Source organism: Megalobrama amblycephala, linkage group LG16 (assembly GCF_018812025.1).
Source record: "Megalobrama amblycephala isolate DHTTF-2021 linkage group LG16, ASM1881202v1, whole genome shotgun sequence".
NCBI lineage: Eukaryota > Metazoa > Chordata > Actinopteri > Cypriniformes > Xenocyprididae > Megalobrama > Megalobrama amblycephala.
Genome location: NC_063059.1, coordinates 7,075,355 through 7,088,829, shown reverse-complemented (window position 1 = coordinate 7,088,829; position 13,475 = coordinate 7,075,355). Strand labels below are relative to the sequence as shown.

At 41.4% G+C, this 13,475-nt stretch overlaps 1 long non-coding RNA gene across 1 annotated transcript; it reads left to right on the top strand.

Annotated features, from left to right (window-relative positions):
- The first annotated feature begins 5,717 nt into the window (after positions 1-5,717).
- LOC125249774 lies at positions 5,718-13,379 on the top strand. Its single transcript, XR_007180638.1, has 7 exons — positions 5,718-5,844; positions 5,968-6,051; positions 6,153-6,850; positions 11,793-12,238; positions 12,330-12,454; positions 12,526-12,588; positions 12,739-13,379. It is a non-coding gene; the product is annotated as an uncharacterized LOC125249774 (long non-coding RNA).
- The last annotated feature ends 96 nt before the right edge of the window (positions 13,380-13,475 follow it).

Below are 13,475 nucleotides of genomic sequence, written 5' to 3'. Positions count from 1 at the left end.
AGAGCAAGACGTACTGCTAGCAACTCGAGGCAATTGATGTGCCAATGCAGATGGGGTCCCGTCCAAACCCCTGACACTGCATGCCCGTTGTACGTGGCACCCCAGCCAGGTGGCAGGAGCATCTGTGAATACCACAGCATGCCGGGACACTTGTTCTAGGGGCACTCCTGCCCGGAGAACAAAGGGTCCGACCACGGACTGAAGGCTTGGCGGCACTCCTGAGTGATTAGCACCCGGAACGTGCCGCGTTGCCACGCCCATCTCGGGACTCGGCCGTGAAGCCAGTGTTGAAGCAGTCTCATATGAAGCAGACCAAGCGGGGTTACTGCCGCCGCGGCCGCCATATGCCCCAGGAGCCTCTGAAAGAATTCAGTGGGACCGCTGTCCTGCCATTGAACGTATTCAGGCAGTTCAACACCGACTGAGCACGTTCCTCTGTGAGGCGTGCTATCTGTTCGACCGAATCCAGCTCCATACCGAGAAAAGAGATCCTCTGCACAGGGGAGAGTTTGCTCTTTTCCCAGTTGACCTGAAGACCCAACTGGCTGAGGTGTCTGAGCACCAAATCCTTGTGTTCGCACAACTAACCCCGGGACTGTGCTAGAATGAGCCAGTCGAGGTAGTTGAGAATGCGAACACCCTGTTCTCTCATGGGAACAAGGGCTCCCCCTACGACTTTCGTAAAGACGCGGGGAGACAGGGCCAGCCCGAAGGGTAGGACTCTGTACTGATATGCTCGACCTTCGAACGCAAAGCGCAGGAATGGCCTGTGTTGCGGAAGAAACGAGACATGGAAGTACGCGTCCTTCAGGTCGATCGCTGCAAACCAATCTCGGGGACGGATGCACTCAAAAATGCGCTTCTGCGTCAGCATTTTGAACGGTAGCTTGTACAGGCTCCGATTCAAAACTCGCAGGTCCAAGATCGGTCATAACCCACTGCTCTTTTTGGGTACAATGAAGTAGGGACTGTAGAACCCTGACCTCATATCGGCTGGAGGGGCCGGCTCTATCGCGTCCTCCGCCAGTAGGACTGCGATCTCCGCACGCAAGACAGGGGCAACGACATCTTTCACTGTAGCGAAGAGGACGTCCCTGAACTTGGGGGGATGCCGGGCGAACTGAATCGCATAGCCGAGCCTGATGGTCCGAATGAGCCAGCGAGACGGACTGGGGAGCGCTAACCGGGCTCGCAGAGACCGTACAAGCGGGACCAAAGAGACCACCGGCGTACCCGCAGCGGGGCAGCGAGGTGGAACACAGGGACGCGGCTCGGGGGGCTCTCTTTGTGAGGCGGCCCGAAGCGGCGTCACAGTGTGCTAGGCAACACTTACCTGGTTCCACGGATGGACAGAGGGAGCAGTCGAGGCTTTGGCTGCCCGCTGCTCGCTGCTGTCCGCTGGCGACAGAAGAGGGGGATGAGAGTGGTGAGGTTTTTCTCCTCCCACTGCTCTCCAAACCCTCTTCAGACCTGGAAATGGAGGAACTGCTCTTTTAATTTTGGGCACCACTGCCTCTTGGGTCAGTGGCGGAACAGAAACAAACCCAATAAAAGGATTTACCACCCGGCCCTCCTCCAGGGGTGGAAGAGCAGCCCCACCCATCTCTGGGTCGCCCGTCTCAGGGGTGATTCTCACCAACCACTTAACAGCTGCAGAGACGGGAGGCGTCATCTCCCCGCAATGGACACAGCAGAGCCTGCTGGGCCAGAGTTTCTTGCAGGGGACGACACCCTTGGCGACAGCAGACCGAGGGGCGGCCCAAGAGGAACTCAATGGTTTGTCATGGGAAGCTCCCCGATCCGCTACTAACTGAGGAGAACCGCTGGGCTCAGTCCTCGACAGTGTCACCGAAAAGGCCACCTCGTAAGAAGGGAGCATTGAGAAAGCATTTAGCTTGACAACCTCTCGCACCTCACAAGGTAAGCCAGGGGGCACTTCTGGACCACTGAGGTGGACATCGTCTGGCTGAGGGCCTGCGCCGTGACTTTGATCACGGTTAGTCAACAAGCGCAGCTCAACCCCAGCACAGAACTACCCTCATGCAAAAAGAGTGCCTTGGCCTCACATGCAGGGTGGGTGTGGTCTGTGTACAGCCACCCCAACCAAGAGGGTAGTGAGAGAGGAAAAAACTTATGCAGATTTTGGCACTTTTGGCATTCCATCACCAACATACCCCCATACTGCCAAGTTTTCCATGCACATCTGGAAGACCCAGGAAAGCATGGCTGTAAACTCCGAATCTGAGTCAGCATAAGCACACACCATTACAGTGGGCAGCGTCACCCTCATTTCCAGAGCATAACAGCACTCTCTCCGATGCTGCAATCGACGTCTGTCCCTCAGCTGGAGCTCTGAATGAAATGCTAGGTTCCCCTATGAGAAGGACCAGCAATCCAATCCAGAAACTGCACAGCTTGCAATGCGCTAGAGAGGGAGGGGCCCTAGGGGGTTGGTTCCCCGAAGGAACCCCTCAACCTCATGTCACCCAAGCCATATCAGCAAAGTAGACCTCTTCTGGTGCACCAGAGAGGGCGCTACAATGGAGATTATGCAAGGGAACCGCGCATCTAGAGCGCCGAGCGAGCGCTGGGTTGCCGTGACAACCCGCGCTGCAGCCCGGCAGCTCGACGGCACACGACACGCAGAGGAGCGAGAGGTTTGCTCTCGCTGATCTCCACGGTCTTCCCAGAGTGTCGGGCAGACCCGCGGCTGTGCTTTTACACACAAGCGGCAGCTGGCCAACAACAGAGGGGACTCAAGCTTCCCGGAGAAAGAAGAGTCACGACCGGCGTGTCGACGTGATCATGTTCTCATATGAAAATATGAAACACCCACGAACATCATTTTAACACGCGCCCAGACATGTGAAACAGTGATCGTGGCCGTCAGTGAGGACAGGAACGACCGCATCCAGAAACACAAGTAGGATGTCATCTTTAAAAAGACGCGAATCTACTTGTGTAAGCTCTTTCAGGGACTTTACTCTTTTAAAAGTGCTGAAGCACGCAGGGGAACGGCCGCCGCAACACAGACAGGGATTATGTGCAGCCTGTCGTGTGCTCTCTCTCTCTCTTTGAAGGCGCTCACTCTTACCAGCCGTAAAAACGGCTTTTCAGCGCTCAAAAGCGCACCGTACCGGCCGTGAGAACAGCCTTCCGACGCTGTCAAAACAGCTATTTGCTCAAAAACGGCAAACGAAACAAAAACAGAAAAAGAGAGGACTTCAACCCCGCTGCTGTGCTGTTCGCCTGCACTCGGAAAAAAAAGAGAAGTTCAACCAAAAAGCTTGACTCGTCTTCTAGCAGACACTCGCTTGCAGAGAACAGGAACAAACACCGTTCGGCTCCGAAGCGAAAAGCTGAAGATGCAACGCACCTGCTGCTCATTATATACCCGCGCTGCGAGGCGAGCAGCTGATGCATATGATTGCATGCCAATGTGCATTGGCTCGTTTTAGTTACACTCGAAGTAGATTGGCCTCTCTAGCGAGATTCCTATTCGTCGGTCTGTCCGACGTACGTCGAACGTGACCGACTGAATGGGAACCTAATATTCCTTTACCTCTTTCCAATGTTTAGACATTTTTTCAAAGGAGCTAACTGCTATTCAAACCAAAGGGGTAGTATCCCCTCAGATTTTTGAGCCAAATGTCTTTTGAATGCAGCTTCCAAAAGACAAAAATTAATAATATTTTACACAATCACATTCAGTGTGGCATGTCATCAACTTCTAAATTTAAATCTAAGTAGCTTAAGCCTGTTTAAAAAGTTGTTAAATGTCACTAGATAGCATCATATGCTAATTAGCATATCTATATTTTTTCTGTTCATGTTATCAGACAATGGGACAAATATGAAATAAGGACTGAAAGGCAGCCCATTAAGACTATGTTAATCAGCAGTCACTCCAAGCTCTGCACTAAAATCCTGATTCCTTATAATATCAGTTACTTAGACATTATATCGACCAACTTGGCCATACAAAACGACATTTCCAAGTAATTGTATATCCACGGCATGCACAGACTTAACAACAACATGAAATCAATGCAAATTCTGAAACAGCCCTAAGCCTACACTGTGTCCTATCCAGATGTGACGCGACACATGAGAAAATGTATCTTTTCCATGTTAAAGGGCACCTATTATGCAAAATCCACTTTTACATGGTGTTTGGACATAAATGTGTGTTAGGACTGTGTGAACATAACTACCCTACAATGATAAAAATCCACTCACTTAGCAAGTTGTATGCTGTCTGCCATTTTCTCCATGCTTGAACATCTTTATCGACAACAATTTCTTGTAGCAATCCGGGTGTTCTGTTGTTTGATGTAAGAGTGAACACATGAGTCTTCATTTTCTACTAACATCTGTGCAATTGAGGACATTCAAGAAGTGTCCATAGAAATCGTGTTCCGAGGGCATGGCGGCGATGCACCAGAAAAGGGCACTTTCACTTTTTTCACTATTAAAGGGGCAGGGGCTTGAATAATATGTCATGTTTTCAATGTTTTTACCTGTGAAACAGCTACCCAAAGGGTTCCACTTCTGCGATGGATTAAGATTCTTCAATCTGTCAGGGATCTATGAGGAAGGACTCAAATGCAGGATGAGCGTAACAGGTTTATTGACAAGACAAGACATTAGACAAAATATTGAGGTGAGGTGGTGAACACAGTCCAACTCACTCATCAAACTCCTTGGTAATCCTCGGCAGACTTTGACAGTCAGTTCAGGGCTTCCCACACATAGACTTTACTTGGTAAAATAAATAATAATAGGTAAAATAACGGCCGCCCAAGTATATTTGTGACACATTTTTGTTTTTATTACTATTATTATCCTCTTAGACATATTTTTTTTTTATCCGACCGAGATAATGAAACCATCCGCGATTGATTAACTAGCGGAAAATCTCCCCTCGCCCTATGCGTTTCGTACTGCTCGTTTGGTGTGCTCAAGAACCGTCGACACGCCCACAGACAACCTCACATGCTCTCCAGAGAACCACAGAGACGCGGTGGATTTCACAAAACCAGGTAAAGCAACTTTTTCCTCACGTAATTGTTCTGACTTTGGTTGTAGCTTTGTAAAAAGCACGAAGACATGCGGGAAATATATATATATATATATATATATATATATATTTACTGTGACCACGTTTTACTAAATGAGGCTGACCCAGCTCATTATTCGCCAGCCGATCATTTTAATAATTTGTTCCCTCATTTCAGTTACGTTAAATCAAAACATGGGAATGATTTATTAAAATGAGTAAACTAATTAATAAAACGAGGAATCAAATTATTTATTGGCTACACTGTATTTTTTCCCCAGAATGTCATGACCGGAGCTCGTAGCTTTGAATTCGCCTATATGAAAGTGGGAACTACTATTTTGGTTCTGTGATGACAGTTAGAACAGACAAAGACTAATGTAACTAGGGTTAATCCACTTTTCAAATAAACTTTTCCTGATAATTTACTCACCCCCATGTCATCCAAGATGTTCATGTCTTTCTTTCGTCAGTCAAAAAGAAATTAAGGTTTTTGATGAAAACATTCCAGGATTATTCTCCTTATAGTGGACTACACGGAACGAAGGCGGCGCCAGTTAACTGATTTCTTTTCGACTGATTAAAGAAAGACATGAACATCTTGGATGACATGGGGGTGAGTAAATTATCAGGAAAAGTTTATTTAAAAGTGGACTAACGTTAATCAGTTAAGCTAAGGTTAGCATACTATTTTTTTTTTTTTTTACTCAGCAGCAGATATGAGTATCCAGAGATACTTCAAAAAAATGAGGAAGGAGAACGAGGAAGGGACAACACCACCACAGGTAACTTGTGGCACAGGAAGGTGCAGGTGATCAAGCAGCAAGTGTTCCATTCACAGAGAGAGAGGCAGTGTTTGGCAAAGTGTGATGAACTTAAATGCTGTAATGTCAATGCATAATTTTCAGATTCCAAGCATCGCAGCTCTGGGAGGAACCCTGACTGGCTAAAAATTCCTCATTTTAAGAACTGGCTCTACCTCACCCAGCATGGTACAAATGTCACTTTTATTTTTATTATATTTTTATTTATTTTATTAGATTGCAAATTAGTAATAAACACTATAGTGTAAGAATTGACACTTTTTTCTTAGGAATGTTTTGCAGAATCTGCAGGAAACACAAGCCTCCAATAAAGAAAGGCCCTTTAAAACGCACTTTTACAGAGATCGGGGCTCTTGTATTTTGTAAAGATTATGTGGAACGTCACATCGCGTCAGATCCTCATCAGTATAGTGTTCAGAAAGAGGCTGCACTTGCGTCAGGTATATCATTTTAATAATATAAATGTACTTATTTGAATAATTTCTGCGACCTGTTAACCATGTTTTGGCCAATATAAAGCATTATTTCTTTGCTCTTGGCCTAGGCTACTCAGTAATGCAGGCTTTTGAGCCCACCATTGTTATTGAGCATGAGGCCATCATAGGGGCGTTCAAATGTCTTTACTGGCTAATAAAGAATGAGATTGCTCACCACACCAACTACGCTAAGCTGTTAAGTCTAGCTTAGCTTTTGGGTTGCGATTACTTTGAAAAACTGAAGGTAAACTTATTACAAAATAATAAGCTGAGTAACTTTAGCCACATAAAAATTATATTGACCTCCTTTTTTAGGTGGATCAAAGAAACAATTACCAATCACACAGAATAGTGAATGAAATGTTGGGGATCCTTGTACAGGTAGTAGAGCTGCCCATTATTGAAGAGATAAAGTCATCTAAAGCAATCAGCCTAGAGGTTGACGAAACAACAGATGTTTCCACAAGTCGCCAGCTGGATATACATGTTAGGTGGGTTTTTTGAAGCAATGCTGTGCATTTAAATAAAGATTTAGGCCCAAGTGATACTTTATTTACGGAAGCCCTGAACCGCATGGTGAAAAAAAAAAAAAAAAAAAACTTGGTGGGGAGGGAAAAAAAACCCCGAAAAGTTATCTCGTTATTTCAACATAATAAGTCGTTATAACGACATAATATCTCGTTATTTCAACATAATAAGTCGTTATAACGACATAATATCTCGTTATTTCAAGATATTAAGTCGTTATAACGACATAATATCTCGTTATTTCAACATAATAAGTCGTTATAACGACATAATATCTCATTATTTCAACATAATAAGTCGTTATAACGACATAATATCTCGTTATAACGACATAATATCTCGTTATTTCAACATATCTCGTTATAACGACATAATATCTCGTTATAACGACATAATATCTCGTTTTTTCAACATAATAACTCTTCATTATCTATCAAGTATGATAAAGGATGTTTGTTTATCAACATTCTCAGTGGCGCAATGTTAAAGTATTGAACCGCCAGTCTAGCTTTTACTGTGTTCGCCGCGGTTTCGAATCCGCCTTTTGCCGAGTTCGTTCTTCTCTAGTTTCACATCACATATCAAAAAAGGCATTTATTTTCAATAAAAATTAAAACTATGTTATAAAAGTGCAAATAACCTGCCTAACGAGTGTTTAATAACATTAAAAGTATTTATTGGGCAGGGTTAGCAGCATGTTCGATATTACCCACTAGAGGGCAGAATAAGACAGGGAATCAATTAAAGAATGCAATAGTTATGTTGACCTACTGTTACAATTTGGTGCTCCAAAATCCCAGAGGTTTATCATGGGAATTTGCGTTCATCCCAGGCTAACCTTTATTGAGGTTAAATTTATTAGACCATAGTAAATAAAACAATTTACAGTGCAAATGTCAGGGTGTCAAACTTACAGCCTGGTGTCCAATCTGATTTGAACTATAATAAAACATAGAGATGCACTAGTCCAGGGGCCAAAAACATTTTTAAGCGGGTTTTTTTGGGTTTTTTTTATTCTGGGCTTGCAAACAAACTGCTTTGTAATATTTTCTAAAGATATAAAAATCAAAATAGGTGCTAATATATTGAAATAATAGGACACGGAGTCTATTTACAGTAAGTGCAAATAGCGTCCCTTGTTGACAAACACTCTTTACAGTATAGCTCCAATGTCTGGTTGGGCCACTGAAGTTTAAAAAGGGACAGTTGTAATTCGATGTATTCAGTGGCGTAACAATAGCATGTAGGGTTTCAGATTTTGGCTTTTACAGCGATCGCTGCAGGGTCGAATCAGCATTTTGCAGAGCTCACCCAATAATAGAGCTCACTCCTATTTTCTCATCATATACATTTTCAATAAAATGAAAATAATGTTCAAAAAGTGGAAATAAAATGTGAACAAGTGTTTAATAATATTAAAAGTGTTCATTGAGTAGGGTTGGTGGAAAGTGGAGGGGTTTTATTCTCCCAATAATGCAGCATCCATTTAATAATTTTAATAAATATAATCACTCTATATGATATTATTGCATCCTGTACAAAAATACTGAGGTACAAATAGTATCTGCCAATACCAGCCTACAGCATCTAAATACTATTTACACATCTTGCAAAGAACTGATAAGCTACTTTTACATGGTGTCAATAGAATATATCGCTATTTTCACCTAGTATAAATAGCATATCGTGAAAATGCTGCTATTGTCATTTAGTATAAATAGGATGTATCGGTATTTTCACTTAGTGTAAATAGCATCTACAGTAGGGGTGTCAAACTCATTTTAGTTTGAGGGACGGACTGGAAAGAAATTAACCATATGCGGGCCGGATTACCTTCGTCTTATAATAACTTTAGTGCGCTGATAGTTACATTAATATTAAACATATGAACAACAAATTAATTTGCAAGAAAACTGCATTTTTTTTTGTTTTGTTTACAGTGAAAAGACAATTCGATTTTTAAAATTATTTTTTATTTAATATTTTTTATTAGCATCTATTTTGATTTATCATGGCCAATTTCAATTTTTATAAGAAGCAAAACATCTGATTCTGATACTGGTTGCAGATTATTTTTATAGCAAATTTATTTGTTGTTTATTTTTTCACAGGCCAAACTGGCCTTAAACAGATATCTCTTTGATATTAGAGGCAAACATTGGCATTTGGATATTAGAGGCATTTTTATCATAGTCAAAGATGTTATGCACATGAGCATGAGCAGTTGTTTTTAATCTAAATTACTGAATAATTTCAAGATTAACAGCAAAAACTAGGTCTGGTCTGACTTTAGCTTTGTGAAATTATGCTACATAACAAAACAAAATCAGCAGACGGACTGAATGAATATTACTACTTTATATGGAGATAAGAGGAAAAGCCATCAAAACTTTTCTTAAAAACAGTTTCCTTCGGAGATATATTCATATCAATCCCACTGTAATATTTATATTATTCTCCCTATTTTTCGCAAACAGTGAGCTTGTGCATGGTACAGTAGTTCCTCTGCTGGCGGGTCTGTTCTCCTTGTGTCCGTATTCAGCGTGTTAAAGTCCTGCTTACATACTTCGTAAATACACAGATGAAATTTTGGGAAAATATTACAAAGCAGTTTGTTTGCAAACCCAGAATAATAATAAAAAAAAACCCCGCTTAAAAACGTTTTTGGCCCCTGGACTAGTGCATCTCTATGTTTTATTATAGTTCAAATCAGATTGGACACCGGGCTGTAAGTTTGACACCCCTGACATTTGCACTGTAAATTGTTTTATTTACTATGGTCTAATAAATTTAACATCAATAAAGGTTAGCCTGGGATGAATGCAAATTCCCATGATAAACCTCTGGGATTTTGGAGCACCAACTTGTAACAGTAGTTCAACATAACGATTGCATTCTTTAATTGATTCCCTGTCTTATTCTGCCCTCTAGTGGGTAATATCGAACATGCTGCTAACCCTGCCCAATAAATACTTTTAATGTTATTAAACACTCGTTATACAGGTTATTTGCACTTTTATAACATAGTTTTAATTTTTATTGAAAATAAATGCCTTTTTTGATATGTGATGTGAAACTAGAGAAGAACGAACTCGGCAAAAGGCGGATTCGAAACCGCGGCGATCGCAGTAAAAGCTATAATGGCGGTCCAATACTTTAACATTGCGCCACTGAGGACATTGATAAATTTATGTCCTTTATCATACTTGATAGATAATGAAGAGTTATTATGTTGAAATAACGACTTATTATGTCGTTATAACGACTTATTATGTTGAAATAACGAGATATTATGTCGTTATAACGACTTAATATCTTGAAATAACGAGATATTATGTCGTTATAACGACTTATGTTGAAATAACGAGATATTATGTCGTTATAACGACTTATTATGTTGAAATAACGAGATATTATGTCATTATAACGACTTATTATGTTGAAATAACGAGATATTATGTCGTTATAACGACTTAATATCTTGAAATAACGAGATATTATGTCGTTATAACGACTTATTATGTTGAAATAACGAGATATTATGTCGTTATAACGACTTATTATGTTGAAATAACGAGATAACTTTTCGGTTTTTTTTCCCTCCCCACCAAGTTTTTTTTTTTTTTTTTTTTTTCACCATGCGGTTGAGGGCTTCCGTAAAGTATGTACGGTTTGTTTGTACTGATGTTTATTTTCTGTACTATAAGTAGGCCTATGTATTGTTCATTGTTCGTACCGTATTGTCCGCGTTTTTGTTCTGTGATTTACGTTGGCAAAAAATATAAGAAATTGAAAGAAAGAAATGCTTAATATTTTCTTTAAGGTTCTTTTACTGTATTAAAACTAAGATAAAGGAATCAAATCTCCAGTGGTTTAAATTGATATGATTAATTGGACTTATACTGTTATTCCACATTAACTGGACATATACTGTTCTTCCACATTCCAGAAATGTAAATTACTTTAACTTTTTATTTTTAAGATTGATACTAAAAAATCCTATCTCATTAGAATTGGGAAGCTTTTGTTGTCTATCTTCAAGTAAAAAAAAAAAAAAGTAATATAATATTCAGAGTCCAAATTAAAAAAAATGTATTATTCAAAAATTGAAAATATGGACTTATATGGTTCTTCGTCTCAAGCCCTCAAATAATCTTTCGTTTATTTGTTTGGTGCATAATAAGGTTCTCCACCTTATTATTTTCAGAGAAACTGTTTATCTTTCCATAAGATAGCGTAACTCTTCCATAGCCACACCCAACTTAATCACTTGTATTCTATGTAGCTTATGCACTTTATTCCTTTATCATTCATGGTATTCATTTAGTAGTTGTGTTAGTTATTCTTGTTTATCTTTTTGTTAATAAAATTTATTTTATTACACTTGTGTCTTCCTTGTGCTGATAATACAGAAAAGGTTCTACAAGTTAGCAATATCACCAATCTTTCAAATAAATCAGCTGACCACTTTACGTTAACTCTAAATGAATGAAAAGCCCCTGTTGAGAGTGTTCTCATACCACCAAGGTAAAAGACCTTAAATAGTGCCCTGAACTAGGGAAAGGGCGGGAAGTGGTCATCTGATGTACTCATAACCACACCTTAAGAGACGTTTGATCCAAAATCACAACGTCAGCGGTGACGTGAGTACCAATCCCTATTTTACTTCGCGTCCTTTGATGGACAAAGTAAAAATCACTACAGATGATAGAAGATGCAATAGTTGCTCTTTCCCTTCTGATGGCAAGTGTGCCTTTGATACTGCAGCAGATATCAGAGTTTGATAATCCATGGCATCAGGTGGTACAGAGGTAAATTGTGTTGGAGGAATAGAGCTAAGTAATGCAAATGTCTGATTTGAATTTTTGTGGCGCTGTCTCCTTTTCATGTGCTGGGGTTTTCCAGCAGGAACACTGGCTTGTCCAGGTTGGAAAGGATATGCTTCATTGGGGGCCGACTTAAAAGAGTATTTCTGATCAGCTACATCTATCTGTAGTCTGCTGGAGAAGATGAAATCCAGGCCCAAGACTATAAAGTAGGCCAAGGCTTTAGAGGTGAGAATAACGACATGCATAGGGAAAACTTTGTTGTGAAGGGTGATCTGTACATTTGTCCAGCCTACAGGTACTTCTGCTTCACCATTGGCCAGGTAGAGTGGACCAAGGGTCCATGGATAGAGGCTGTCATGTGGTTTAAGCTCCTTCCATAAGCTCTCATGGAGAAGAGTGTAGCTTGCTTCCGTATCTATGATGGCCTTTCCTGTCCAGGATTCAATAGTAATGGGTACGACTAACTGTTGTGGCAGGAAGACACACTGGTTGGAAGCAGTGGGAGTGAACGTTTCAAACTTGGTGGGTGTCTGTGAAGGAACAGTAATAGACATGGCATTATTAGAAGGTGGACCCCCTGACTTTTGAGGTTGAGTAAACCGCTTGTTTCCAGTGGGTGGATGCTGACCAGAAGGATGCATAGACTGAAGGGTGGAATAGAGCGGACAGTTTCCAGGCGGGTGTAGTCCCTTACATCTCCAACACTGGACTGGAGGTTTTTCAGCAGGTCGATTAGAGGTAGGTCTCTGTGGAGTAGAGGAGGTTAAACGTCCTTCATAATACAACTGTTGTGCATGATCTTTTTCCAGCTGAAGGCCCAATTTCACCAACTCATCCACTGTGCTTACCCGACTACGGAGTTGACTTGCGAGGTAAGGTTTGATGTTCTTGAGAATCATTTTCACCAACTCGCTCTCTGCCAGAGTGGGTTTCCAACGTTTACATAAAGCTCTATAAGTGAAAGCAAAATCTCTGATTGATTCCTTTTCTCCCTGTGTTTTGGTTCGAACTCGCTCTGCTAGCTCATCTACATAGTCTTCGGAAAGGAAAGCTGAAAGGAAAGCAGCTTCAAATTCACTCCAGGAGGTAATAGAAGTTCGAGCAACCTCCCACCAATCACGAGCAGTGCCATAAAGAACAGTGCGGAAGGTGGCCAGAATATCAATGTCATCTAAGGGGTGCAAGGCCAAGAAATCCTGACAGCGTGTTAAGTATAACAGTGGATCAGAATCATCAGATGATCTTCCAAAGGTTGGAAAAGTTAGCTTTAAATGGTCACTCTTAACAGCAGGTGACTGGTGCACTAGAGATGGAGACACTGATGGTGAAAATGAAGATGGAGCAGTTGGTGGAGGTACTGATTCACCAGTTAGCTGATCAGCCACTTCTTTTTTGGATGATTTGAAATAATTACCCATTTCCAGTTGCAGGTCTTTGAAGTGGTTGCTCAAAGCATTCAGTTGAGTCTTTAATCCCTTTGGACAACTGTTGACAGTCCTTTTGAGAGCTGTCCTGTGCTGCTCGAATGTCCTTCTGCAACTCAAGTTGAGCTTGTTCAATCATAAAACGAACTTCTGAAATTAACTCCCTCGGGTCGGCGGTCACGCCGGCGTGACCACCGTGTTTTTTTTCTAACCAGTGTGAAAGAGACTCAAAATACTCCATCAATGTTGCACATACAATTAAGATCTATACACCATTTTAATCTGTGGAATATCTTCTTATTTGTGTACACTCAGAGTAAAAACAAAATGTTGTG